Here is a 26827-nt window from a genome sequence, read left to right as displayed (position 1 = left end):
CAGTTAATATCTAAGAAACGTGAAAAGAAATCCATCAATATGACTGGAGGCCTCAGCGGTTTGGTAAGAAGATATTGAACCTCTCACCCAGAGGTCATTGTTCCAATGTGCCCTTCACTGGTCACAACAGAAATCCATTACCATTGAGGGCTCTTCAGTGGTCTGCAAACCTGGCTCTTTAAAATTCAACTTCTCATGCAGACAGAGGAAATTTGTCCGAACAGGACCAAATATCCATAACAAAAGTAATGCATTCTTCTTGCTGACATGTAAAACATATATATTCATGAATTAAATTTAGAAGGTCATTTATTTCTGCCCTTGTTTGTAGCCCAGGAAAAATAACAGTGCTCAGTAGCTAGTAGCCTCCCTTAGCACTTCTGGGAGAGGTGAGAAGAGAATGGAAATTGCTGCTGAGGTATCTTCCTGCCTATAGAGAGAGTCCCAGCCCAACAGGTTGAGATGAAGTGGCAGAACTACTCTCAGTTAAGCTCAGCCTGCTCCATGAATAAACAGAATTTCAGTCTCTAGGGCTGTCAGCCCAAGACTTTTCATAAGCCCTTAATTCTTGTATAAAGTACAAACAGACTTACTTTATGTGAGAAGTGCAGGAAATAAGTGATGACTACAATGCCATTGACTTCAGAGGATGAAGATTAGGGCCATCATAAACTGCTGATATCCAGGTTCCAGAGACACAGATCAGCCTTGACAAGATGTCTTCTGCTCATTAAAGCTCCATTAATGAAATTCCAAGAATTTGCCTAATGGAACTGCACAGATGCCACTGTTTTCTTATTATCTCCTCCTATGCGAGGATCATAATCCCAGAAGTCTTCCCTGGTGCTTTATTAAGTATCTTGAGTCAACTACGTGATGGAATTTGAGAATTATTTGTATTCCAACTTCCTGAATCATTCTTGCTTTTGCTGTCTGTCAGATGTCTCTGTTGCTACCTGGAAGCAACAGAAGTCTATAGGAGCTGAGAATTTCCCTTCCCTCAGGATTATGTCCTGTAGCTGTATCTCAGAGAAATAAAGCTCCCTAATTGTGTATACTGTTTATTTGAATAGATTTGCTCTGTGAAATGAAACGAGCATTGCGGAAATATCTTGAACACCGCTCTACAGACACTTGAAAGTTTGAATCAAGTTGCTGAGGCATTAAAACACAGTGAATAGCATATAGCAAATCACTGGAATTGGTGTTTCCATTAATCCTGGAAATACTTAATTTTTGGCAGAAAACTTTTCAGTACCCTTAAGGGTTTGTCTGTTCAAAGTTCAGTGAAAACCTTCACTATAGTAACAGAATTCCACGGGGAACTCATAACATTCTGCTCTTAAGAGCTAGGTAAGAGAGGAAAAATAAAAGACAATAAATAAGGGAAAATATTTCTGAGTTAATTAAAATGCTACTATTTAATGTACTGACTTAAGTCAGATGGGTTCGCTTTTTAAAATATAGCCCTCATAGTTATAGGCTTTGAAATATTTAAGATCAGTTTGTGAGTTTTATTTAGAAGCAGATGCAACTGAATATGTAAACAATGAGAAAATAACCACTGGAACAAATGGCTCTCACCCTATAAGCAGTTCACAGTATATTAAAAGCTGGCTACTGCATTACACTCCTCCCTACCTACTTCCTTTCTAATATATGCAGAACTAGGTTGGACACAACATCCTTATACTAAGGAAGAAACCATGTAATTTCTCCCTAATAATTAAATTCATGTTTTTAATCATATTATACAAATATTAAAATATAGAAGAAGCTCAGACTGCTTATCAGATGAAGATTTGTAGAACAGGTTCAGCTAATAGCTACTACATCAGTCATAGCATCTGGAGCAGCTTATGGGTCAGGTCTTTGACTGAAGTAACTTTTTAATGAATCAGTTTATTTTACACCATGGGAGGATTCGTCCCTCCCCTCTGTTCCCTGGGAGCCATTTCAATGCCACCTGCCTGCTGCCCTTCTATCCCTGTCCTGGAAAGATTCATCTTGTCATTCTCTCGTGTATCACAAAAACCCACCGTAACAACTGGCCATTCAGTGATGGAGCATGTGTCATTTGAAAGGCTCTCAGATTCTTTACAGAGCATGTTTTATGGAATCATTTTGCTCACGGGTAAAATACAGCCAGCTCTGGAAGGATATAGAGTGTGTGTGCATACATATATATATATATATATACACACACACACATATATATAAATATAGAACAGCTGCAAAACACACTGAAATTTAAGAGATGAAAAGAATACTCCATACGTTTGGGTTTATGGAGGTAAACCATGCCAGTCTAAACTATTTCATTGACAGCTGTCCTGTAAAAAAGTGTGATCATTGAAAACAAAAATATAGGCAAAAAGAAGTTGCTCTTAATCTGGCATCGGAGGATCCCTATGATGCTGTACTGGTTTACAGGGTTTTATTCATGCTTTATCTGATACCAGAATACATTTCTGCTTTAGATGAGCCTTTAAAGCAACGAATACCTTGGGGAAAAGAGAGTCTTATTCTCCCATTGTGTTGTTCCCACTATATTGGGTCTTCATTCTTGGTTGGCAGCTTGATAATACCACAATAAAAATAGCACTTCAGGGCTGGGCTTTGTGATTCCTGTACAAAAAAAAAAAAAAGAAATTAATGGTTATCTTGTGTTTCAAGGTACCACCACTCTTCCAGCTGAGCAGCTCAGGTTTTAATTGCATGGCACTCACAGCTGAGGCACAGAGCACATAAGCAACATGCAAAGCTGCCTACTCACATGGGAAGCCTGTGGCAAAGCCACAAATCAAATTTATTTCTCCCAAGTCACCATTCAGTATTCAAACGCAAAGTCATCTTCCCAGTCTACAGCTACACTGCACAGTGAATATAACCCTACACCTAAGAGCTGGTATGTAACAGGACATCATGCTGGTGGGGCACACCTGATTTAAAGCCGAACCATCTGCCTTGCTTCCTACTCCAGTGTTTTCCTCTGCCAGTCTCTCATGCAGACCTGCAGTTGCTTAAGTTATGAGTTTTGACAAGACTTGCCCAAGGATGAATGGGTGTCTGTATTGTATTAGTTCTCCAACATTGTGGGCTTTTTCTGCAAGTAAATTTTATTTCATTGCCCAGATTGAACTTCTGCTTGGGACTCGGTGCAACATAACTGACTCTCAGAAACCAGAGCCTAACTAAGTCAGACCCTGCCAACTGGCAGCCAACCAAATGAGTGCTGCCTTGCACCGGAGCGCCAAGCTCCTGGGGTTTGATCAGAGAAAGAGCAGGCCTGGCAGGGGGCTCTCCATTGGTTACCATGCCTCCTGGATCAGAAATATAAAAAGGTATTTCCAGAAAACCATCCAGCTTCTTCCAGTCTGCCAACATTTCCTTCTTAAGAACCACGTATTATCTCATTTCAGACCAGCACATTAACTCTGATCGGCCTGATTAAATTGATGCCTGAAATTGCAGGGCCTGAACATCTTAATAGTGGATCCATCAATATTTCTCCACCTGTTTTTTTCCATTGCAGCAACTGAAAGATACATATATGCAAAATAATAATAATAGAATCCCTCTCTCTTTATACTGAGCTGACTGTGACATGCTTGTGGATACTGGCTCTCCAGTGTCAGCTAAAATCCTACCATACCAGTTAGAGGGGATGCTCAAACGCTTTCCCTTTCCCTGAAGCCACTCACAACTCTCCGTATCCCATTTCGTGATCCCTGAAGAGAATATTCTCTAGGACACACAAAATTTTTACGGGGTGCTTTTTCCTCTGTCTGCCCCACAAGGCAGGTTTACAAAACTTTCTGAGCAGAGGCCCAGGTGCCAACAGATCAGGGCGTTATGGGTTTCCCCCTCCCTCACTAGATTCCTCCTAAGCCAGCCACACCAGCTCATAATCAGCCTGGGCTGTTGATATGCTCAGCACATTGTGCAAGATGAAGCACAGCCTTTTCTACCACGCACACTTTGCAGAGCAGTCAGTCCTCTTTTAGTATGAGTCATTTCATTTGTTTAATGTCCAAACCAAAACCAAACTCAAATATCTTAATCATCTAATTTGTCACTTGACGACTGGCTGATCTTCTATCCAATCTGCCAGGGTCTCCTTTGCAAATAACACAAAATATCTAGTCTGTATTCTGGGAAGAAGAAAAAAAAAAAAAAACCATACCCCCCTATCCCAAAAAGCCAACAACTTTAAACCCCTCCATGAGCTACTGACATGTGAAATTATCGTATGCTGAATGCAATGGGCAGCCTTGCATTAAGCCCAAAGGCTCTCTCATCATGTACAACAACCAAGAAGGCTTCGGGGAAAACAGATAAGAATTTTCTCTGGTTTTGGGAAAGTTTATTAGACTAGTTTTCTGAAAGTGTTGGCTACCAGTCCCATACACTAAAATATCTATTTCTTGGTCTTTGTGGGTGACTTTACTAAATTCACAGATTGCTTTGGAGGTGGTCCTGCATTGCTGGGTAAACATTCTCCATGTGCAGGAACAGATTGCACAGAATTTTGGGAAGAGCACTTACCCTGAGCAAATTCAAAACAAGGGGTGACAGCACAGATGATTAATGTAATTGCCACCTTCCATCAACACTCATGATGAGGGAAGAGCATAGTCAAATAAATGTACAAGTGCCAAGAAAAACAGAATAAATGCACCCACTGGTGCCTAAAAGTTTCAATTATTAAATAAACAAGAAGGCAGCTTCTGCCTCATTTCCAAAGCAGTCTGCACAGGCAGCACCAAAGCAGTACCTACCTGCAGGTAGTGCTGGGACCCACACAACCACCAGACTCAGTCAGTAGTCAGGGTGGATCTATTTAAAAGTGGAAATTAATTTGCCAGGTGAGAGCCCTCATCTGCAGCAAGTTGATAATTCCCCAAGTGCCAACCACAAAGACTTTGCAGCTGTTGAGCCTAATCCCAATTTAGTAAACAAATCTCTCCAGCCCTGTGTTGCAGATCTCTTATTTTGGATTTGGCGGTGCTGCCAGGACTGCCTGAATCCACCATGTGGATATTGGCTGCCTTGCACATACACAGATGAGTTTCCTCACAGGCATGCCAGAAACAAATGCATTGCTTCTCAGTCTACCACCTTTGGTAAAATTTGCCAGGCTCAGACACAGAAAAATCCCTATTATAAAAATCCCTATTACACTAAGCTTCCCCTGACTGAGCATCAGGAAGCACAGGAAGCACCCAGCATTTTATTTATTTATTTGGGGGTGGGGGGGGTCAGCTTCTCAGAGTATTTTCTTTGTTGGGCACTTTGGTTAAATCTAGGGGTCCCACAAACCTGAGTAGTTTTGAGTAGTTTTTCCCCAGAAATTTCAGAAAACCCTGAGGAGGTTAGATGGCCACATATGAACATAAAATTCTGCTTGGCTTACCTTGCTCCTTTAGAAACTACAACCTATTATTTCTCTTGCTTTATAGATGCAGTCATACTTCTCAAAGAGGTTCCCATAAACTTTCAGGCACTTAAAGTCAACAATACCTCAAGGTCTCTTAGTAGCTTCATGCTTTCTGATTCATTCTCTTCCATTCGTTGATGCTAAACTAATACGGGCTCCATCCAGTACTTGAGTAATTCACTGATGTTTTGGTGCTGTGCGCTCCCAGCAGATTCTAACTGCCAGAGTTTCAGCTTTTCTATCCTCATTCCAGACCCATTTGACCTGAGAACCTTGTGAGCGCGGTATCTTAACGCTATTATTTTAAACAATGCCCCGAATGCATCTCTTCTTGCTGCCTGATTAATTTTGCTTGCATTTTCCCGACTCTTGTGTCAAATCGCAATCTATTCCTAGGCAATGGCATTATTTAGCCTTCTTTATCTAATAAGAAAAGCATGTTCTCTGAGCCTAACTTCCTTATAATTTACCCATAGATGCTGATTCCCACATCACCATCAGCGCTGATGGAACTGCCAAAGGGGTACACAGAAAAGTCTCATCCCCAAGCTGGTGGCATTTGCACTTTATTATATACCATATAATAGGTTGTGATACTTTTGTAAGAAGGATTCAATATAAAAATAAATAGTTTGGTATATGCACAGTTTAATTTGATTTGACTAGCTTTTGGAGAGTTTCCTCAGACACTTCATTGTACTGCTCTATTTACTGATGTTTCCAGTGCTAGGAGCCTGGATTTCTTGTTTATTAGAGCTGGCATAATGAAAGTTTGCCACCTGATTAATTTTAATAGTTTAGCAAGGAACCTGAGGATAATGCATATTGGCTGCCAAGCTACAGATAAATTTTGTCCATTTGGTTGCAGAGGTTTTGGCCGAAATAAAACATGCTCTTTGCTATTGTAGAGAAACATTTTGTTAGGTGAAATAGTGTTTTCTAAGAAAGCCACTGTCTCATTTGCCTTTACTATGCTCTGAGACCTAACAAACCCAAACAAACAGGTTTGAGATGACAAGAAGGCCCAATTCTGATAGCCCTCACCCTGACTGCTGATGTGAAAGACTTGAGAAGAATTTGTGAATCTAGTGTTTAGGGTCTATTTGTCTGGCAGAGTTTGAAAAGAGCCCAGGACAAGGAGTCAAGAGAACTGTCTTACTCCCAGCTCTTTTAATAGCTACTTTACTGTTCTGTGCCTCAATTTCCCCAGCTGAAGTGCACAGTGCACTCATAGCAGCATGTTCCAGGACAATTCAAAAAGGCTCCAGACGTCACTTGGAGAGACTGTCTGCAGGTGAAAGAGTTACCTAACTGGTGCTGGGCTGTAATGCTGAGCACCCAAATACTCATCCAGTCTACAGGGAAACACTGTATTGAGCCTTCAGACCTTTTGGGAGTTGCTAACACCCTGAGGTGACAGGCTTTGTGTGTGCTTCTTCCAACATGGAAAGAAAGAATGAAAACTCCTCCTGTGTTATCCTAAGGTCTTCTCCTTCAAAGACATTAGAGTGGGACTGAATTTTCTTTACATGTAAATTTTGTATCTAGATACTATTGCTGGTTCTAGTAGGGATGTTTGACTTCTCTGGTTAGGAATGGGGCTGGAAGAAGTAGGTGCCTGATGGATTTGTAGGATTGACGGGTGCTGACAGCTCAGGCTCTGGCAAGAGAAACAATTAAAAATAAATAAATAAATAAAAGTTGTTCTCAGTTTTTTTCAAGCCACTTAATTTGGAATACAAATGATTTACACTGAAATGATTAATCAATGCATTCATTATACTTGCATGGCCACTGTTTAGCAGCAAAGCAAGTAAACAACAGTCTGCAGTAAAGCAGAAAAGATGAACAATCTGAGGCCTCAAATCTACAAATTAGTATATAAAGTGAACATCAAAATCCCTGAACAGAGACAACTTTAAGTCAACCCACACAAAGAAGCAGGCAGGATGAAGGAAATAGTGTATCTATTCTAATATTCCTTAGTGCACATCTTCCATAACTAACCAAAGATCATCTATTGCAATCATAGTGAATTACAGAATTTGTTGTTGATATAATGAAAAAGAATATTTTAAGAAGCACATCTATTTAGTGTAAGTCATATGAGTTTGTGGGGTGATGGGTCGCTTGTTTGTATTAAACTCAAAGTTGTTTTTTTTTTCCTTAAACATCATCTAAAACTTTCAAGAAACTTAAGAAAATTGTCCCACCAAAGGCATCGAAAATACTCCGCATTGCACTTTTTTCCCATTTCCTAAATGAATCATCTCAAGCTGCACCTATCTAGAACAGATTAGAAAATAAAACAAAAGGATATACTTCACAACTATGTCTGCCTCCCTATGTATTGATGCATGAGAAACACAAAGTACAGTTGCAGACCGCACGATACCTGCACATGTGAATATACAAATCTTATCAGCTGAGCAGGAAAAGCAAACACTCATTTCTCACTGTATCAACTTAGTACGCTTATTCCCTGGATAAGTGTGTGAAGAAAACAGGTTCATTAAGAAAATGTCAAGGGAACTGGTCAGACACAGGGGACAGTAAAGCAGAACAAAACAGAAAACGTCAACTCAAATAGAAGATTAGCAATAATTCATCAAAAGGTTACTCAAAGAAAAAACATTAAATAAGTGGATGTCTTAAAAACAAAGCAAAATAAGCATTTTCTCAAATTACTGTTGCCAACCACATTGAATAAAATATATCAACAGTTCCCCAAATGACAAAATCGCCACATCATCAACTTCAGAAATCCTTTTAATTTCTTTTTAATTGTTCGGTTTTGCCTTCAGGTCCCCAGCTTTTAGCTTACAGTTGGGGTTGGACCACACTTTATAGACTGATCTTTGGCAGAGAAAGGGGGCAATCAGAAGGGAAAAGAAAAAAAGAATAAATAAATAAATAGAACCATTATTTAAAAAACAAAGACTGAAAGCAGATATCCTCTTCTGTCCAATAGCAGCAACAACACACCTCTCAGTAAAAGTCTCAAAATCATGAATGTCAGAGACACTAATAATTGTACAGAAAAGCCACAAAAAAACCATTTTAAACAATTAATTAAGCTCATACCCCCGCCCCCCCCCCCCCCAATAGATTGTTCTCTTAGTCCATAACTAGCTTCATGGTAATAAGCCCCTTATGTACACAAAACCTCATCAGGCTCAATAAGAGACTTTTGGCTCTTCAAACCTCACAGAGAGGCAAATTTCAGAACTCCAGCCAATCTTAAGTATTTAGCATATAATCCCACCTACATTAGTGCACCTGCCTTCTCTCTGCTCCAAATGTCAGTTAAATAAACCAGCAGAGTAACAACATATAGAAATAACGACTCCAGAGTTTACAACAGAAAATAAAAACAAGGAACACTGCCCTTACATTATTACAGTCCCCAAAAGATCCATATCCAGACAAAAACTGTAAGGGGAATTTTCAGTACACATAATGAACTGAAACATGGCTTCTTTGGGGTTTGTTTATTTTTAAAGGACCAAGGATTTTTGAGCATACAAAACTAGTTGGGATGCTTTGGAGGGTTTCCACAAAAAACGACTACAGCCTGGCCACGCTAATGCCCCTGCACGCTCTCTGCAGGCAGCAGAAAGTGGTTTCCCCCAGGGGTAAAAGAGTGGGAATCTCTGGTCCCCGAATCCCGGAAGCCCCTGCTCTGCAGCACTCCAGCCAAAACAGATGCTGTTTTCTGCTTGTAATTCCACCACACCTACCTACACGGGCTTTGTTGAAACACTCAGCTTTCTTGGAAACGATCCCTCGTTCTTTACAATTACAGGTGTATCCGTTGCTGGATGGTTTTGCCCAGTGAGCAGAACCTGGATCCCTGGAGCTTGGGACATGACAAACAGCATAGAGCACATGTCATTACCTCGTCTTCCCCAGCAGCATGACTGCCTCCTGACTTACAAGAAAAATAAATATTTGCTTCTTGCATTTGTCCCAGTAGGACTGGAAATGTGAAATATTTGCTGTAAGATTTGAGATGGTGGCACGATTTGCTCTCTGTCAGAAGAGAAAGGACGATTCATGAATAATCTATAGCTGCTACAGACTGAACTCTTAATTATAACTACTCAAAACAAAATCAAGTCTCTTACATAATTAAAGGGAGGGGAGGAGCACAAAGGTAGATACACTAGAAACATGTCAAATCACTGCTCAAAAATATCCCTGTTCACCCTACAAATTATCCAATTAAGCATTTGTCAGGCTGATGAATGCTATGGACCACTTCCACATCAGCTGAATCTCAGCATAAAGAAACTGTACTGTAGATGTGTACTTTTAACAGGCTAGTAGACAACATTTATCCTCACCAGACTTCTTTCTGTTCACGAATCTGTAACCTAAGGCTACAAATATAGCAATAAACCAAAACATATTTGCTCTTATGATTTTTCTTTTTTTTTTAATTTAAATGTGCTATCTCCTCATCAAATCTCTACTGATTCTTAGGAAAGAAGGACAAGCTAAACAAAGCGTGCAGTACACTGGTACTCTACACCAAAAGCCTTTGCCCATGTAATTCCCACCTATGGACAATTCTAACCTAATCCTTTGGGCACAGCAAACAACCAAGGGCAAGGCAGGGCCTACCCCCCCATCCTCCTTGCACACACAAGCAAGGCACATCCATCTTAACAGCAGCTCTACCACACACAGGATCCAACCACATGGCCAGATGAGCAAGGAGCTCCATTCCCACTCCACATGGTGACCTACCAGGCACATACTGCTGCTGCAGATACTCCTGTCCCACGGTACGTGGCACATTTAAAACTCTTTGAACAGAGAGGTGTCTGGGCCCAAGGGGGACAGGCTGCGGGGCTCTCAGGAAAGCATAACAGGAGGGTGACAGCTCACTATCCTGTTTCTCTGAGACAGGCTATGGTACATGGTTTTGCATGACAAGCTACTAATAAGGAATTTTGAGAGACATCTTTTACATTAAGTGAGATCTCAGCACAAATAAAAAGCACATCCTTTAAGGCATTTAATTTCAATCACCGTGTTCGTTTTATTTCCTAATGTACTTGTAAAATTCAAAAAGCATCTGCAAACCTGGCAAAAAATAGAGTTCTGAAGCTGGGAAAGGAATGGAGTTTTCCATCTAGCTGTTCCATTACAGACTTGTAATCACCCCTCTGCACTTCGGATAACTCCGTGAAGAACAGTGATCCTCCTTTTTGGGTAGAGGGGCTGTGGTTCCCGAAATCATCTTTCATTTTGAAAAGTAGACTACAAATAAGAGGAAAGAGGGAACTACTGTAAGCAGCGAGTGTTAATTATTTTGAGTAATAATAAAAAAGCAATAAATTAATCAAATACCCGCCTATTTTATGTAAGACGTGGTTGGCTTCAGTTAGATTCATGTGGCCTCGAAGATCTTGATAAATAATGGCAACCTGACTCCGAAACTGCCTATTTGCTTTGCAACACACACCCAGATAAAAATAGCTTCATGCCATTTTCCAGTTTCATTAAAATCTTTGTCTTTGGAATGAGACATTAGAAATGAAATGCTTAATATATTCAGTGAAATACAATACAGCTGTTTGCCATGGTGACCTTTTCAGTATTCTGTATTTTATATTTTGATTAGCCATGTACTGGTAGAAAATCCCTTCCCTAGTTTTTGATAGCAGACCTAACTCCTAGCTGTGCATGCTTTTGTGTAAATGAAAATAATGCAAGAATAGCAACACCTAACTATTCCAGAGCAATAGTATCTCATTTGCAAACCCCATTTCTATAAACTTTGCAGAAGGCTCATATGCAGGTTTTATAGCATACAGGGAGCATCGACCAGGAGTCTCAGCTCCTGAAGCTGTTATGAGAAACTATTGCATCAAACACAGTATTAAAGTTGATCAAAACTATATTTATTGAAAAGAACAAATAAAGCTACAATGCACCTATGTTTTCATATTTATTTGTGTCTGCTCCAGACTTCTACATGCACAGGCAGAAAAACAGGTGGATTAAGTAAAGCATGAGCACAAATCAAAAAGCTGGAACTGTAGCCTCCAAATATTTTCAAGACATTTATATCAAATGCAAAAATAAACACCTAAAATAACGTAGAAACATTTAAAATAACATAACAGGGGTTTCACAAATTGACAGAAGACACCAAATTCACTGTTAAAACTGACACACTGTTACTGTTGGTGCTCTTGAAAGCTTTTGTCAGTTCAAAAAATTGCTATTCCAAATCTGTCACAGACTTGAGAGTAACAAACACATTCACGCTCCGAAACAAGATATTTGACAAGTTCCTCCATATTTACAACCCAAGAGTCTGAGCTCAGAGTTGCAGTGGGCAAACTGAGCACTTCCTTGACATGGCACCAGGTATCCAGAGCTCCTGTTGGCTTTAACATGAATTCAAGAAATGAGAATTATGAGGTAGGTCTTCTCTTTTCAGAAGAGCCAAGCCACTTGTATATAATTCTAGACGCTTTCTCAAGCTATAGGAGTTGATATTTCAATAGGAAGGACTGGGAATTCATTAACTTCTAGGATATGGTGTCAAAAATCAAACAGATAGTCAAGTCCCTTTTTTGTTTTTAATCACAGGCTTTTTTGATGGTCCAAACTCAGGCTTTGACTCGCATAACCCTCCCTCATGCCATTCATCCCTGTGTTTCAGCTAAGCTCCAAGTACTTTTGGAGGGATTTCTAGGCTATCAGTATCATTGCATATGAAATAAATCAAGAACAGGATTTAAAAATTGACGTAATTCTTCCAGATATATATAGCATAATATCAAAGCAACTGCCAGATCAGACCCATATCACTTCTTCAAACAATTTTTTTCTGTCCAAGTCCAGCTAGTGTCGGTGACTTGGAAGGAAAGTGCAAGAAATTCTCTCAGGTACACCAGTGAAGTGACCGGCTGACAGAGAAACCTCAGTTAGTTAGGGGACAGGTTAGATTGTGAAGCCAAGGATTTAAAATTACTAGTTCTGGATATTCTTATCACTCCTCATGTCACCCCATTCTTTAAATTCTGTTTTCAACATTATCTTAGGGTGACATGCTCAATAGACTACTCAGACCTTCATTAAATTTACAAATTCTCATTTATAAATTCATAAATTTACATTTCCCCAACATGGACATCATGAATCTAATACAGAAGTTGTCTGGAAAAAGTCTATGGCTGTAGTACACAACAGGGTAGGCAGGGCTTTAAGCTCTATGAATCTATGAAAATAAAGGCTTGATGTTCTTATCAAAGTTATCATACCTTCACATACGATATATGCAACCTAAATAATCGTGTTTCCTTTTTTCTTTAATTTTGTATAAGTTTCACTTTATAGACTTGTGTGCATTTAAATTCAGAACCTTATTAGTTGCATCAACAAAGACTTTTCACATTTAATTATACGGCACATGCTATCAAACATATAGGCCCCTATGTTTTGTCACGTACTTAAACATATGGATGTAAAGAAAACTCCATTAATACTGAAAGAAATTCTAATATTGAATAAAGGACCTTCTTATCTAACATGAGACTACATTATGAAGCCACACTTTTATTATTTAGTTTTATTGTTTTAAATTAAATAGAACAAAGTGGCTATTTCTTCTTGCTGATTTAATAAGTTAATAAAGTCTGCTGGAAAACATATATTTGATGTAGTGTGGAATACAACAGCTCCTTGTGATGTCAAAGAAAGTATTAAAAAAATTCTGCCTTGGAGATGTTGCATCCTGCACTGCACTTGATGAAGCCAATATTTATCAATGATGAAGACTGACTTCATTCTCTGACAGCCTTTTCTCTCAGTTTACTTGTGCTTTGACTACATTATGGCAACTTCTTTCCATCTTTACAAATATCTTCCTCCTTATAATACTTTCAGACGTGGCAATGATTTTTAAGCATTCCATTCAATCAACTTTATCTTTCTCCAGTAGGCAAAATACTGCAAAAGGAGCAATACTCCTTCCCCACCCCTCAGGGAATGCTAAGTTCAGTACCACCAGATGGCAAAGGGATCAAAGCCCCAGTTAATTCCCTGCCGACTTTATATTCAAAGTGCACCTTGGTCTGCTGGCACGTCGTTAGCCAATGAACTTCACAGGGATGTTATCACGCAGGTCAGCATCAACAGGTACGTCTACTCTGATCTGGCAGCCGTGAATAAGAAACACTGTGAAAGTAGAAGCATGTTTTTGAAGGCATATTGTTTAGCTGAGACACAACACCCAGGTGTCCTGTTAGTGGTTCTATTTTTCCTCCTTTAAAAATACAAAGCATACTGATAACTCCTCTTTTAAAGAATACATTGATGAAGTATCTATTTGCATGTTACAGTTCTGGTTTGGGGCATTTTGTTTCCTTTGTTTTTTGCCAACAAGATGTGCAGTAAGTTTTGAACTTCTGTCAGACCATTAACACAACCTAGAAAGCAGGACAAACTTCCGGGAGACAGTCTATTAAATGGCACTGGGTGATCAAATTCTTGTCAGTATAGTCATGATAAACATCCAATGCATCTCAATTATGGCTTGGTATTATTGTGTTACACCTCTTCACAGTTGACTGCGAAGTTACACAGTTTCATACATGTGCTCTTCTTCAGTGGGGATCAGAAATCTTCTGGGTTTTATAGTTGAAACTAGTAAACAAATCTAGGATTAAATACATTAAGTAAAATTAATATGAAATAAAAATTGGTCTGCAAAGAACGCTTTGACCACAACTTTTTCACAGGCACATCCTAGGGTCTTCATTGTGCACAGTACTTATACTTAGTAGGCAATGAAAATGGATCAGTTACACAACAGTAGGCCAGAAATGCAAAGCAAGACGGAAGAAAGAAAAATAGAACTGGACAGTTTTATATAGCCACACAAGGAAATTAAAACTTGACTGGAAAGGAGCGAAAGTCAATTAGAGAGAAGATAATCAGAAAGAGAATTTGAAACAAAGGCTTTAATTTTCCCTGACACCGATTTTAAAATCTTGAAGTGACAAGTACAGTTTTAATGAATGTTATTTAAATATAATTAATATATCACAATAAAGCATGTCAGGAAAAGATGAACATTATAGGCTTAGAAATATTTTCTTCACTCCCTGCAGAGAAGAGCTTGATACGAAGCTAGAAGCCAGAGCTAAAGGAAACTATAAATCTGTGTGAGACACTTAATAAAACAAGACTATAGACTCCTAAGTTTAGTTGAGATAACACAATACAAACATTTGCCTTTACAGTACAATTGCGGCAATAGAATGATATCTGCTCGGTAATCTTCCCAGGAAGAAATGCAATTTGGTTAAGGCAATTTTATGCACATATGATAATTAATTTCTGTAATGTTAATAACTTCAGAGACAGACCAAAATTAAAACACTTGCTATGGACTACTCAGCCCATCAATTAACCAAAAAAAATTGGACTGGGTTATTTGCTTCCCAAAGTGATAGGACTGAACTATAGTTAATCACTACCTCTAGAATGAAACCAAAACCCCACAGCATCCTGAGAGGACAGAAAGGAGGGCGTGCTGCAGCACGTGTTGTCCAGTCAGTTCCCTTTGCAAATCTGCTGTACAGCTTCCAGCAGTCACCAAGGCAGTAACCACACTGGTAAGGCTGGGGTTAGTCACAGAGTTCTGTGGGAAATTTGCCACAAATCACAAGGGATCTGGGAGTCCAGCCCACACGGGAGAGAGAAATGAACTAGGAGGGGGCAAGATGTGGAATGATTTCAAAGTCGAGAATGATTATTTAAATATTAAAAACCAGGAGCTTTATAAATAATAAACCCAAAAAAGCAAAAATCCAAAAATTGACTCGGTGTCAGTAGATTCTCAAAGTTATATAAATTATAGATTCTGAAAACCACAGCTAATTAAAACATACTGAAAAACACATGCTCTTTTATCTTACACAAGTTGAAATCGGGACTTCTGGAATGAGGCTAAAAAGACACAGAACTAAGATCTTTGCACAGATTCCCCTAGGCAAGACATCAGCTCCATGGTTTGGGCAGACAGAGACTAGTGGGGTTTTTAGACACCTTTTTTTTTCTTTCTTTTGTTTTTAACTCCTACTCTTTTCTTTCTTTCTTTTCCATTTTCATCATGGCTGCAAGATGTGGTTCCACATAAGTAATTATGGAAATGGGCTGAGGAGATGACATCTGAGATTTCAGAATGAACTGAATATATGCACAAAACCTTCCACTTCTCAGAGCCGACAGCAGAGGCGGTTCCCTGTGGAGTACCTGTGAGGCATGAAGAGACCAGAAGCTGAATGAGAAATCTGTTTGTGGCAGCAACTGTAGCCCCTTTCCATGCCCGAGGAAAAATTCACCCTTGTGCAAAGGACCAGCACAGGGCCCACAGCACCTTTAATTTCCACCTGAGCCTTTAACACAGGCCCCGTGGAGCATCTCCAGAAGCAGCCCGAAGCCTTGCCTTTGTGCCTCCTCCACCAGCACACAACCCCTGTTCACTGAAGTCAGGCTAATCTCTCCCTCTCCTTCAAATCCGATGGTGCTTTTTCTGGAAATCTACAGAATAATTAAGCAGTACAGATTGATTTACCCAAGGCAGAGCCACCAGATGTAAACAAGAGCAATGCTCTATCAGTACACATAGTTACCCATGCCCTGTATCGCACAGCCCCCTCACAGAGAGGGACAAGGCCGTAGTGTGGAGTGTGCAGGCGACAGGTACTTACTAACATCCCTGGTCAATATTCGCCTGTGACGTATGGGGTGCATGATGCCCCGTATCTCAGATTCACCAGAGCTGAACTACTTCCATAGCAATTATTGCAGCATAAAGCAGCTACCCTGCTATAGCCATTCCAGGTCAGAGGCTTACGTGCTTTACAGAAGAAATCCTCAAAGTGTCCATCCCAAATATTTCAGGTGGGACCAGGGTTAGCTGGTCGACCCCTTACAAATCTAGACATACCATCCTCAACTATCAAGAATTACTTTGCATAGCTCTACACTCATTTCAGTGTTTTCCTAAATGAGGGTCTTAGTGAGTGTGGGAGCACTTAAGTTTCACATCAGGTCTCACGGTAACTCATATTGCAATATGATTTTCTGCCACTTGTTTTGGTTTTTGCTTGTTTTGTTTTCGTTTGTTTTGATGATCACACCTTCAACCTATCCTTCCCTAGACTGTAAAATTAGTTTTTGTTGCCTGTCTCTAAAATCACAGTGATTTTGCAAAGAATTTTAATTTAATCAGTGAACCTTCTCACTTTAAAGGCTCTCACTAATTATTTTTTAGGCCACAGGGATTATTTTTCACTCACCTAGTCCTGTATCTACTTCTGGAGTAGAGGTGGGGAAAAAAGGCGTCCTGATGCAATCAAATCCAAATTGTGCCACTCAGTCAATCAAACAGGAAACTAAAATACAAGTTGTTCAAAAATAAGAGCAAATATTTTACTGTAGAGTTCACTGAAAACACAAAAAGCAGTGTAATTGTCTTCTTTTAGAAGTTTGCACAACTTGCCTTAAAGACCTTATCACCATTCTACTGGAAGCTAATTTTGCTGATAAAGTACTAAATAGGTGTTTAACTAAAATCAGATCTCACACAAGAAGTTTTTTTAAAAAGCCCAAATTGAGAAACAGGATAGAAAGAAAACTGAGGTGATTAATGGAAGCACATTCTAGTGAAGAAATAGATTTTAATTGTTGCTATTAGTTTATGTGAGTTTATTCTAGCCTAAGATTGAGATCAAGCCACTAAGAAAAAATCAGTCCTGTTGTATGTCTTGAAAAAGCTTTAATTTTTCAAAAGACTAACTGCTAGATGGCAGATTTTTTGTGTGTGTAACATCTCAAACTGACAGATATGAAAATAAAGTCACTTGGGTAAGTGGCAAGAGAACATAAATCTCAAGTACAACAAAGGAAGTAATAAGAATCTCAAATGAAATGCCAAAGAAATGCTAAAGTGGAGAAACTGGAAATTTCAGGAACACACACAAACATCTCTCCTTTCCTTTCACGTGGGTCCAGTATTCCTAACAAAAGGTATACACCAAAGCAAAGCCAGATTATTTTCTGAATGTTTAATTATAATGAATTGCAAACAAGGAGGCCATAGGCACCCCCTCTTTGCACTGCTCTATAGGCACAGCACACAGCACTGCTCTCCCAACACCCAGCACATGTCCAAGACACCAGGGATGCATTGGTGTGGTTGCACCTGCAGCATGGAGACATGCTCTACAGAGGGGCAGGTTTGGGATTTCCGAATGATTCTAGAAATTGCATCTGAGCAAAGCAGCAGGGCAGTACCTTGACTCTCCACACACTGCGATCTGTTGAATTTTCTCAAGACACAGGAGCTCATTCAGACTTAACGATGCCAGTCTGCTCAGCATTTTCCCATAATCAGACCATATATTTTGCTGGATTGGAGCTGTTTAACTTAAGTGGATCAGTTCAAACAACAACTTCGGTTGGAAGGGACCTAAATTCTGGCAATAGTTGAAACCCAAAGCCTGAATCAATGCTGGTGGAATCCAACCTTCTCTTCACAGCAAAAGCGGAGACCTCTCCTCTGCGACTGCAGTAGCACTATGGCTTTCGTCACATCCATAGTGTGACATCCCACTAACGAGGGACTGAGAATGAGTCATGATACAGGCTAGCTGGATTATCCACAAGTACATTTTTAGCAAGATAGCCAAATTCAATTTTATTTCACTGAGCGAGACCGAGCTGCTTGCTGAAAACATTTGTCTATTCCCACCCACCAAGTGAACCCACCAGTTAAGGTGTTACAAACTGCTAATGCCTTGACTCTAATACCTAAAATAGTCTGCTCAATTCAAGTAGAATTCAGAATAGGCTAAGCATGACGTTTCTCCATTGCTCACACATTTGATAATGCTCATATAGACTCATCTGCACAGATATCCCAGCCAGCTGTCTGTACAGAGCATCACACCCAAACACTTCTGCTGGCTTTGGGATTTTTTATTATTATTTTTAAATATTCACAGTTCACTTACCAGTGATTGTTAACCTGCATTGTTAAACATTTTATTCTCATATGCACTTTTTTTTTTCCCCAGGGAAAGTTTGCTTTTCATAAAGATTATTGCTTTAAAATGCATAAATTCTCAATCAGTTTCTGCAAGAAGATCTGTTCATTTGGCAAGTGAATCGTAATAATGAGTATCTGCCTCCCAAGGTAAAGCTGGTCAGGATATTATGCTTCCCAAGCATGTGACAGAAGGAGAAATCTGTCTACAAGACCAAATGGCCTTCAATGTATGTACAGTATCTCCAAAAGATGAAAGTGAGCAGATCTGAGCTTATTAGATACTTGTCAATGAGGAGAAAATCCAACTGATACAGTTGACAGCAGGGAAAAAAGATGACTTTAATATTGCTCACCTCCCAGAAACAATCCAGTTAGTCAGGGAACAGAAATATTGGTGTGAGCAGCAATGCTACACACTAAGTTAGTCCTTGGCTAACTCAGTTTTCCTATAGAGTGCAGGTTTTTTGATACCTTAGGTGTATAATTACCACGTGATATATGCAAGCTACCACTGCAATACAGGTAACATACAGGTACATGTGGGGTTTGTGCGTCCAGCTGCATTCAGCAATCCCCATCGGCGCCTCTATAAAGGAGGCGTACCTCATTTTGCACAGGCATGTCAGACTAAGCAATTCAAAACCTTGTACATGAAAGGGGGTTGTATAAGGCCATTATTACTGTAGAGTCCTTCTGTAGCTGCTTTTCAGAACCGTTTTATCTTATACATCTTGAGCTATTGGATTTTGCCCACTCTTGCCTCTATAAAGGCCTAAACCACCTTTTCCAGTAATTTGGCAGAGAACATCCTTCTTTTAAAGTTGTTCATTCATCCCTTTACCAGTCTTTCTTTCCAGTACCTTTGTTGCTCTTTCCAACTGTTTCTGTGCTGTTCTATTTCTTTAACAGGACCAAAAAAAATAAAAAAATTCTCACATTGTAGAGCACTGATGGGCAAGATTCACTCAGAAATTTTGAAGAACAAAGTTAAGACTTGGGAGCAGCAGAATTCCTATTTTTCTTCAATTTCAACAATTCAAAATTATAGACGTTTATAAACTATTAGAGATAGCCTGGTGGATTGAAAAGCAGGCATCCTATTAATTTTAAAAAGTACTTTTTTTAAGTACTTGAGACTGATTGACCTTACACTTTCACAGCCATATATCATTGGAAATGGGGATGAACAGACAGGGCTTGCTGAGCTCCTCATGACACTGCTCTGAAGCACCCCTACACTTACTGCTGTAGGAGTAAGGATACTCCGAAAACACAGAACAGAATGGGATAATTGAATCATCTAGGAATATGTTTTATATTTCATTCCACCCATTTATTTTTTATTTTAAAGGCATTTCAAACTTAAACAACTTGAAATATTCAGTTTTCAGCTGCCTGCAAGGACACTACTTTTTTGTTGTTGTTATTTTTCCATTGCTAGGAAGATTTTACTATAAAGGAATGGAAGCCTTTCTGAACAAGTTACATACTGATGTATTTATTATTTCGAATTTAGAGCTAATGCTTAACAAAAGGAAAAATTATGAAATATATTCCAGTAAGCTTCATGACATTTTTTGCCCTTCATTTGAGTGAATTGTGTTCCTTTCTCTCTGTCAAAAATCTACATTTGGAATTGTACAGAGAACACACTCTAAATTATGATCTTTCTCAAATTCAATCAAATTTCTCTCTGTCTCTATTTCTTTCTTTTTCTCCTGCTGCTGGTAATTAAGATAAATACGTCAGAAGTGTTATTGCTGAAGGGAAAGCTGTAGAAAGTGTCATTGGTCCCTGTGATATTTCCCATTTTGCCATGAGCTGTCGCCAATGATTTAGGACCAAGTGCCAAGGATTATATTAATCTTGATGAAATTAGCAAATGCTCTGCGATGTTGACATCCCTTGGTGCTAAGTGACATTCCCCTGGCTGGACCATTACTACTGCGGAAAAAAATACTCTTTCTTCCTCAGAGCATGGTGAATCAGGGCCTCAGGCGAAGACATTTTTCCAGAAAGGACAAATTAATGTATTACTTGCTATAAAGGGTTAGCCTTTTTCTCAGCACCATTGGTAAAACTCTGTTCCAGACTCTTAAAGGACACAAAAAAAGCTCATCAGAGGCCAATGGATGAAGAAGGAAAAAGAACCCTATTCTCGATAAGGCTAGATAAAGGACTGCTGTTATATAAATAAGTATAATATAAGGAAGATTATAGCTGCAGTACAATTAAAAACATACAAACAAACAGTTTGTATTTGAAAAAGCATATTGCATAACTCTACCTGCAAACAGAGGCATATGCACGTTTCTGCCTTCTGTATATCTTCCTGCACTCAGGTGTTTTCTAAACCTTTCACTGTATAGCAACTAGCTGGGGAAAGGAAGGTCTGGTGTGTGCATAGGAAAAGAAGCAAAATGTGAAAAAGGAATTACATGCTTTTCTAATCCTAGATTTTTTTAAATGCATGACTACATTATTACTGAATTATGAAGCACTTAGCCATATAGACACCAAGATTTCACAGCTTTAAAATACAGGTTTTCTTGCCCCCCTCCCCTCCTTTTTTTTTCCTCATTCAGGTATACTGTCAGTCTTGATTTTTGTTTAGAGAGCGTACTTAAACCATCCTGGAGGTTATGCTCTCAACCCTGCAAGCACTTGCACTGCTTAAAAATACTTGGACCAGATGATCTTGAAGGTCTTTTCCAACCTTAATGATTCTATGATTCTACTTACTTCAAAAATTAAGCAACTTCTTTTGCATGCAATGCATATTTTCTGGAGGAGAACTAAAGTACATCCAGTACCTGAGAAAATATATTTTTTTGTTGTTCTCTGTGGCCCTGATTCAGTGAGAATTATCCCAGTTCCTTAAGGACCCTCAGCTTAAGTCCTATTGAAGCCAATGGGCTTAAGCAATGCTTAAAAGCTAAGCATTTAAACTTGATGGCTTTTCTAAATAGGAATGATTTTAAACAGAGCTTAAGCACTTTTCTGGACTGGCTCTGGGCAGCAGCCACAGACAAAAATCAGTCTCCTTTTTCGTTACCCCTCCAAAAATACCCAGCAAATTTGGTAGCTAGTGACTGCGTGAGGCTTACCAGTGCTGTCTCCTTGCCTCACCTCTTTGTTCACTACCCATTTGTTCACTGCTTATCTCAAATAAGCTCCTTTTAATTCTCCGTGTATAACCTTGCCAAACTCAGGAGATGTAACAAATAAACCAGCTTTGTTGTGATTAGGTTAAAAGTCTCATTTGCCAACTATTAAAATCTGTTCTCTTTGCACCAATGGGCAGCCAAGAGGCCAGCTTGTGAGATTTATTCATCTCTGTGATCATCTGCGCTCATTTATATGATCATATATGCACCTCTAGTGAATATTTCTACTCCTAACATGGGCTCATTTGTGACCTTTTATGTGACCAGTGCCATTATACACAGGACCAGAGACTTGCACAAGGTATTAAATATCATATTGCACACCTCCAAGATTGACCCTAAGCATTTTAATGTTGTTCAAGTATGACCAGACACAGCTGAACTAAGGTCCAACCAGATCTTTATTCCCACTGAATAAATATGCTCGTGTTCTATGAAGACTAATGCTCCAGCTCTGTCCTTGGAAGAACTTCGTAACTTCTCCAGGGCTTCAGCTGGTTGCCTGTAAGCATGGCCATTTGCAGGACCAGGGTTTGAGACTGCTGTGCTGATGCATCTTAATACTGATGTGACCCTCAGTAAATTCTAGAGTTTATGGATTTGCTGCCACTGCAATTTAAAAGTAGACAGTTCTCAGCAAGGTTGAATTAACATGTGTCAGCACAGATTTACACAAGGATAGCTGATAACTTCCTGGCAGGAAAGGAGGAGAAAGTTATTTTTAAATGAAAGCCTGAATGTTGTAAGGAAAATGTAGAATAAAGAGAAGGGTGCAGACATCTTTTCAAATTGAACACAGCACTAAGTCTCATTTTTATACTTCTGCTTTTCATCAGTCCAATATCAGCAGAGATTCTGTTAGTGCCCATCCTGCCAATGCAGCTCTCCATAAGAGATGAAAAAACTGTTCCTACTGTTACAGGTTCTCCACTTACCTAACAACTGTATAATTGTTTTCTGCTTCATACCTTTAAGAAATAATATTGAATTTTTATGTATTTTATATATTTTAATATCAAATATATATTTTTAATTCTAACATGTAGCTCTAGAAATACATAACCTAACATAAAAATCAAATCCTGTAGAACTTGTAATAATGCTATATTTATTAGAGCCTTATTTTTATTTTAGAAGTTTTTGTTAAGGCTTTAAACATATAAATACATGTAGAGAACACAGTCTATGTAATGGCTATAAAATGTGATCACAAAATCCAAGTTAAAGCAAACTAATCACGGTTGTAAAAAGAATCAGACTGTGATGCCATATACTCACTTAAATTGTCAAAAGAGATGTCTGTTATATGACATTTTTTGACAGGAAAACCCATGACCTATCTTACGAGGTTCATATACTGTCTTGGCTAGCTGTTCCTTAGTATGATTTTCATTTAAAATAGTTACCTTGAAATAAAATACCTATCCCCCTACAAAAGACTTTCTGCTATGACTGATCAAGAATACAACTCTTGGTTCCTGAGCACATTAAAGCCAGTGATGATCATTCTTTCTAGCAGTATTGCTTTAACTCAAAAGAATTGATTTTTTCAAAGCTTTGCAATACCATAGAGGAAAAATCTGTTCAAAAGACAAGCATTCAGGGACATTCACATACAAATATAAATATGCACATCAGTATTTAAACTGGAAGTAAATTTATACATGTCTTAATGCATATGCAAAAGTGTTTGAAACATAACTACCCTATTACCACACTTCTTATTTTCAGTAGAAAAACGTGCAAGTATATTTTGTATTTCCTAGTTCAATGAATGAATGAATCATGCGAGATTTTGATTTGGGGAGCTAGGTGCTTTTGGAATAAAATTTCTGCCTATGAAGAAAAGAAATACATTCTATACAGAAAGCAAATAATTATCAGAAAGACCTCTTCCTCTGGGGAGTAGACACAGGAGCTGATTATACAGAGACTCTACAACAAATTCCACAGAAAGCTGCTCCACCCACGGAGTAAAACCATGTTCTACTACAGTAGGATTCAGTAGAAAGATCATCTCCATCCTTGCGGTGACAAGTTTCAGCCATGTAACCCCTGATCAGGGCTTTTACCACTGACTACTGAAATCCTCTCTCTCCTGTAGAGCCACATATGCTCTGTAGAGCCTCTTAAAGATTTCATAGCAGAGAACTTCAGGAATTGCATCTTTAATTATTAGCCGCTTTGATAAAAATTTATATAATATTTGTCTTCTTTTCAAAGAATTGGTGTTACTTCTATACTTCGATCCCAGACTATTCCTGCTCCAGAGGACAGAATCTAGGAGGTAGTTATGGCACAAGTCACTTTTAGCTACAGTTAGTGCCAGCACATCAACAGGCTTTTGGAGAAAGTGGTCACATCTGTTTCGCAAATATCTGCAGCCCTTGTCAGCACCCTGTGCTATCTGGGGTGTGAAAGAAGTTAGATACTGTCACATATAAGTTCTGTGCACAGGTGAGTAAAATATTTGTTTGTACTTCTGAAGAATTATCTAAAGTATATTCAAGTGTAGAGATTTCATCCTCTTCCTTACACTGGAATTAGAGGTGGCTACAAGTTCCTTATCACAGAATTGTTTCGATTACCCAGCAAAAGCTTCTCCATAAATAGCACATTTGTACTGAAAGAAAAACAGATTCTGAAGCAGGATGGGGAAATAAAGAAGGAAAAGTTTGCCAATATGTGAAGCTTTCTTAATGTCTGTCAGTGAGATTGTGTTAGCAGAGATTATTTTCAAAACATTTAAAAAGTGTTCAACTCTTACTAACATCTAAGCTAAACGCTTTAAAAATTAGAGTATTCCTTAACTATAATTTCTGTTGTCAGTCCGGTTCTGAATGAGACATTCCATCAATCATTCTACCAGAAAGAAACTAAGTGAATCTGAAGACCCTACTCAGATAAAAGGGACTCACGTTTCATTCATAATATTAACATTTATACTAGAGCTCTCCTTGTACCCATGGAAAGTAATGAAAGCAACTAAAAGCTATTAGAATATTCGGTTTAGAGAGAAACAATTTGTCAGCTTCCATTTTCTGTTTTATTTGTGCGATACCGCAGCTGCCTTACAGGGACCTAGCTCACACTGCCTCACCTGAGGTGCACAAGTGTAGAAGATGCCAGTCCCCTCCAAGGCTCCATGTCCACGTGTACCACCCAGGTAGGCACTGGGCAGCAGAGCCAAGTGTATACATCATCTTTAGTCCCTGATTAGACTGCACTAACCTGGGTAGTAGCTAATCCTTTAGCCTTCCCAACATCCGTCACTTCTAACTCCTGTAATTCAAGCCAGCAGCAGCTTGGTGAGCCGGCTCGTTCTCCTATTAGTCTGCAGCATGTGCCACTGCCTCACAAGCAGCACACAATTCACCCAGGCAGATCAATATTATTGATTGCTTACCTAGGGGGTGCATCAACAGTCACTCCCAATGAGGCCAATTCTCCCTCGCTGCAGCAGCACCAAGTCCAGCTCATTCCCAGCCCAACAAGCACTATTTTGATGCCTTGAGGCACTGAGTTAGTAGATTTGAATTTTCCTGGCCAGCAGCAAAATCAAACCATGCTGTAACACGGACACTGCCAGTAAAACAACCAGGAAGATCATTTTAATGATCCTGAAACATCCTTACTATCAAGGGCAATTTGGTTTTGCTATTGATTAATAACAGAGAAATTACATTGCATGTCTTCCCAGTCTGGATCCATTAAGAGCAATGGTATGCAAAATCTTTCACTTAGGTTTTGAATCATCCCATGACCAACTTGAAGCTAGAAACTGTTAGGAAGTTCTCAACTTAAGTCCAAAGCTAAATTTTGCAAGGCTGAGTATGCTTGAACATGGAAATCTGCACTGATCTACTGTAAGAAGGAACACAAAGAGCTGCGCAAAAAGAATCACTTTGAGACTGGAAGCTCAATTCAAACACAGCTTTCAATGTCAGAACTATGCTTTAATGTTTTTTTAGATTCTAATTACTACAGTTATGAGAGGAGAAAATATTCTAAGATTCATCATTTCATTTTCATCCGTAAAATCTCTTGCTGATCAACTGTGTTTGATGCTGTGGTGATGAAGCACAGTGAAAGAGGGTAAGTAAATAGAGTAAATGGATGGAAAATGAGTTTCAAGCCCCTGCAAAGAATTACCAATTGATTTTTATGGTGGTCACAACATTCTGTGGTTTCAGTGTCAGATTTTCTTTTGCTGTTTGAGTCCTATCACTTCCCTTTACAAGCATCATCATGCAGAGATGCCCAACTGAAGGTAAAGAACAAAACAGAGCCCAACCAACCAAAACCAACAATCAAACACACACACAAGGTAACAGATGAATAAAGTCTGACAAATTTGTTTCCACACTGGCTTTGCTATGCAAAGGCTTAATGAGCCCAAACCTCCACACAAGTCCCACCAGGCAGAAGCTCCACAGACCCAAAATGATCTGAAAAGTTCAACAAACATCACATGAACTGACAGAACTGAGTTTTACAAGGCAGTAATTAAAAGCTGCTGCAAGCTCATTTAAACAATGGCAAAAATGGAAGGAAAGTAAGAAAACAAGAAGAAACATGACAACAAAGGAGATGCTGGCAAAGCATCTGCAAACCACTCGGGGGACTTCATTCTTGTCACTTTGGGACGCTCACTGATGTTACTGTTAACTGAAGTCTAGACAAACCTTCTGTTCCAGGAGGACATTGGTAAAATCATCAGCTAAAGCAGCATGAGTGGCCATGGCCCAGCCAAACGCTTACACTCTGGACTTTCTTTTGTGCCAAAACGATATTACGTATCTGCCTTCACAGACTGAAGGTGAGCAAACAGAAATAATTTATGGGCTCAGTGGTTTAATTTCTACTTATGTACCAAGTCGGTTTTGCAATGAAGGTCAGTTTTGGCTGGTAATGTGCGCAGACAAAAATCCAAAGACAACACCAGGAAACGGCTAAGCCAAGTGTCATACAGAAGGGAATCCCCCTTTCCTTCATGTCCCTCATGTAGCCCATGTCACAGCAGCACTGTTGCTCTGATGCAGTAATTTAGGCAAACAGAAGTGACTGCACAAGGTGTGGTGAGCCATCACGATTACCATCTCTATCGTGACTACATAAATGTAACACTTAGATCAGGTT

At 39.2% G+C, this 26827-nt stretch overlaps 1 long non-coding RNA gene across 8 annotated transcripts in view; it reads right to left on the bottom strand.

Annotated features, from left to right (window-relative positions):
- LOC121056815 overlaps positions 1-26827 on the bottom strand; it is a 77964-nt gene that overhangs the window by 7457 nt on the left and 43680 nt on the right. For 3 of the 8 annotated variants that reach the window (XR_005813512.1, XR_005813509.1, XR_005813513.1), the window contains exon 3: positions 594-2628. This is a non-coding gene — a long non-coding RNA (uncharacterized LOC121056815). Of the gene's footprint in view, positions 1-593; positions 2629-11330; positions 15722-26827 lie in introns of those variants that run through there. The other 5 variants (XR_005813514.1, XR_005813515.1, XR_005813516.1 and 2 more) reach the window with 3 other exon arrangements.

The sequence above is a fragment of the Cygnus olor genome, chromosome 18 (genome assembly GCF_009769625.2).
Source record: "Cygnus olor isolate bCygOlo1 chromosome 18, bCygOlo1.pri.v2, whole genome shotgun sequence".
Classification (NCBI taxonomy): Eukaryota; Metazoa; Chordata; class Aves; order Anseriformes; family Anatidae; genus Cygnus; species Cygnus olor.
This window is presented reverse-complemented; position numbering and strand designations above follow the sequence as displayed.